Source organism: Pteropus alecto, unplaced genomic scaffold (genome assembly GCF_000325575.1).
Source record: "Pteropus alecto unplaced genomic scaffold, ASM32557v1 scaffold182, whole genome shotgun sequence".
NCBI classification, from domain to species: domain Eukaryota; kingdom Metazoa; phylum Chordata; class Mammalia; order Chiroptera; family Pteropodidae; genus Pteropus; species Pteropus alecto.
This window is the reverse complement of record NW_006433946.1, coordinates 3,551,958-3,555,721: the sequence shown is the minus strand read 5'-3', so window position 1 is coordinate 3,555,721 and position 3,764 is coordinate 3,551,958. Positions and strand designations below refer to the sequence as shown.

Sequence of the window (3,764 nt, the reverse complement as noted above, 5' to 3'; positions counted from 1 at the left end):
ACTATACATCTTGGCTATATGGCATAGCTTATTTCTCCTAGGCTACAAGGCTGTACAGCATATTACTATACAAAACAACATGAGTTTAAATCAAGCACAAGAGAAAACAGTGCAATCAAAAGACATAGTAAACACAAGATGTATGAGACTGTTGCCTGCATAACCTGGAATACTGTTTCACAGAAAACTATTTTTATTTTTTTACAAGTAGAAAAAGTACACTCTAAAATAATGATAAGTAGTATAGATAGTAAATATGTAAACCAGTAACATAGTCATTTATTATCATAATCTAGTATTATATACTGTATATAATTGTATTTGTTATAGTTTTATGTGATTGACAGCATAGTAGATTTGTTTACACCACCATTGCCACAAACTAAGTAATACATTGCACTATGATATAATGGTTACATCTTCACTAGGGAATAGTAATTTTCTAGCCCCGTTATAATGATATGGGACCACCATCTTACATGCAATTCAACACTGACCAAAATGTTTTGTGGGGCATGACTGTAAATGTAAATGTAATTAAAAATAGATAGTAAATACCAAAAGAAAAAAGTTACAAATTGCAAGACTTCAGAGAAGAGTGACTTTGTTTTGGTCTCGAGATATCTGAAAGTCTTATAGCATTTGTGGCATTCTGAGTAGGATATCCTTGAAGGATAGTGTAGGATACGTATTGGTTGGGTGAAAGGGAATTATAAGAGAAAAATGTGATCATATATGATTAATATGCTGTTAATATCAAGCAGTGATCATTATAAACTTAATAGAACATATTTAATAATATACATTATTTATAAAGATTAAAATGGTTCTTTTTTAGTTCCAGTTATGGGAATGTGTCTATTATATAACTTACTCACCTATCTACAAACTAAAGATAATTATGTCTACCTTGTGAGTATTCACAAGGAAAACATGATGCTTAGAGAAATCGAATAACTTACTAGAGGTTATTTAATTAATAAGGGACAAAAATGGAGTTTAGAATCAGGGTTATGTGACTACTAAATATATTCTTTTTGATCGACTATGACTTCTTTCATTGTTCTTTACAGTAATTAGGCCTAAAACATTTATCAGTTTACGTACATGTCTAAATTCATTTAATTTTTACACAGGTAAACCAGCTTTTTAGTTTTTCTTTTCTAACTTAGAAATACATAAAATCTCATCATAAATGGCCATATCCAGCCTGCCAACTGCTGCTGTTCAGTCCATGAGCATTAACAATGACAACAAAACTTTCAATCAATTTTAATTGCTAGGAAATAATAACTTTAAATCTCAATTAAATGAAATGTCACCCCCCCCACTACCTTCCCCAGAAGAAGAATTCCATGTTTCTCATTAACTTTCTGATGGGGGCGGGGAGGAAAAAGCACAAATGCTAACAGTTTCCACAGATAACAGGGAAGTTTCAAACATCTTGCATCTTTTTCACTGTATAGTGACACATTGATATTCATCTATTCGCAATGAAAGACCAGTTCTCATCTTCCATGCTTCAGAACTGTGGTTCTGGTTTTCCTCTCATGTATACCCATTGGTCTAGTCAGTTCCATATTCATGCTCACTTGCCTACACAATCATCCCTTTCCAAAACACACACACACACACACACACACACACACACACACACACACACACAGACACGATTTATGAGAGGCCTAAGGGTCATTTTGCAGGGCTCTTTGCTTGTCTGAGAGTGGAGTCAGTAGGGTTTCAAACAATAGAAATATTCATTATACTGCAGAATGCTGAGTATACCCAGTTTAGGGATAGTAACATAAGGTAAAGAGAATGAGAATCTGAGAGCAGAAGTATAAGAATAGGGTAGTTCAGCAAGGGCCGGGTAGAAAGGACCAGCTTAGGATATCCTTTTTCTTCTGTCTCTTTGTGTCTGAACAGTCTACCAACAACCCCATCAAAAGTCAACTGTGACCATGACTGTCATAAAGGGGCATGCCATATCACTGGAAGAAAGGAAGAAAGGAAGGAAGGAAGTCAATGGCCATATCCAGCCTGCCAACTGCTGCTGTTCAGTCCACGAGCTGAGAATGATTTTTAAAAGGTTGAAAAAAATCAGAAGAGGCATAACATTTGGAGGTGTAAGAATTCTATAAAATTCAAATTTTAGTTGTGTAAGTAAAATTTTATTGATATACAGCCACATTAATTAATTTTTCCCCCTCTATGGACGCTTTTACACTACAACAACACAGTTGAGTAGTTCTGAAAGAGACTGTGTATTGAGCTCTTAACACTTCTTACTGTTACTATAAATCACATTGATGCAATTACCAGCATTTTAAATGTCACATGTATTACCTTCTGTGCGAAAAGACATTTTCAAAAATGAAATACTTGAAATCTCATTACAGATTAGCATTAACAAGTGAAATTTGCAGTCAACTTTAATGATTGAGAACACTAACTTCAAACTCCAATTAATAAAATGTTACCTTTCCTTTCTCCCAAAATAATTTTATTCTTCTCATTAGTAGACCTGTATTATGAAGAAAAAGTATTCTTAATTATTATTATGATATTTTTGAACTTTGTCAATAAAAATTTGAGGAAGTTTGTATTACTTTTTTAAGTACCTTCATATTATCTTTGATTTTGCCTCTCAACCTACAAAGCCTAAAATATTTACCATCAACCCCTTTACAGAAAAAAAAAATGCCTATCCCTGCCAGAGAGTGTTGGGGAACTTACTGGGGAAAAGAATTAAGAAATAGTAAAAGTAATTCAGTATGCTACGATACATAATGAGAGATTAAATTTTTGTTGTTGTTGTTTTCTGATTTTCCTTTTTTCTTCACTAAAAATCAAGAATTATGTGCTATAGATTTTAAATAAATCAAGTGAACAAGAAATAGCAAAAAAAAGGTGTGAGAGATTAAAAAATCTATTTCTTTAAAAATTTGGAGAAGATAATTGAGTCCTTTTACGATAATACACAAGTGGAAGAAAGAAAGAAAGAGAGAGAGAGAGAGAGAGAGAGAGTGCACATATACATATGTATGTATAAATATACATATGTATAGATGAAAGGAAGATTGGAAGGAAGGAGGGAGGGAAGGAAGGAAGGAAAAAAGGAAAGAAGGAAGGAAGGAAGGAAGGGAGGAAGGAAGGAAGGAAGGAAGGAAGGAAGGAAGGAAGGAAGGAAGAGAAAGGGAGTAGGGAGTGAAGGAAGAAGGAACAAAAAAAATCTCTCTTTTTCTCTCTATGCTCAGATCTTTTTTTTTTTTTTCCCCCTAGGCAAGGCAATTCTTGATTGACATCACAGATTAAAGGACCTTGTCAATTTACAATCCCTTATTTTTTAAAATATTTTTACGCCTATAGCACTTGGTCTTCTTAGGTGTTCTCCCATCCAAGTACTAGCCAGGCCCGACCTTGCTTAACTTCTGAGATCAGATGGGATCAGGCTTGTTCAGGGTGGCACGACCATAGGCTGTGCTCAGGTCTTGATGTGGATTTTGTCAGTACAAGGAAGTTCAAGTTTCATTTTACATAATGACCTCATGTTTGCTTAGATGTTATTTTTAATTGCTAACTTATATTTTATTTAAATAATGCTATGGATCAGAGTTTTTGAGTAACATCTAAGATACTCTCTGGAGGGCTAGGGCAGAGAGGTAGGGATGAAAGAAGCACATCTACATGGAAATCACATTGAGATCACATGTTCGCATCTGTCACATATCTATACATAAAGCAGGCTTAGCTGGAAGGGTATA

The 3,764-nt window shown here is 34.2% G+C and overlaps 1 pseudogene; it reads right to left on the bottom strand.

Annotated features, from left to right (window-relative positions):
- Positions 1-3,360: 3,360 nt before the first annotated feature.
- On the bottom strand, positions 3,361-3,479 carry LOC112477117 (annotated as a pseudogene).
- Between the last annotated feature and the right edge of the window lie 285 nt (positions 3,480-3,764).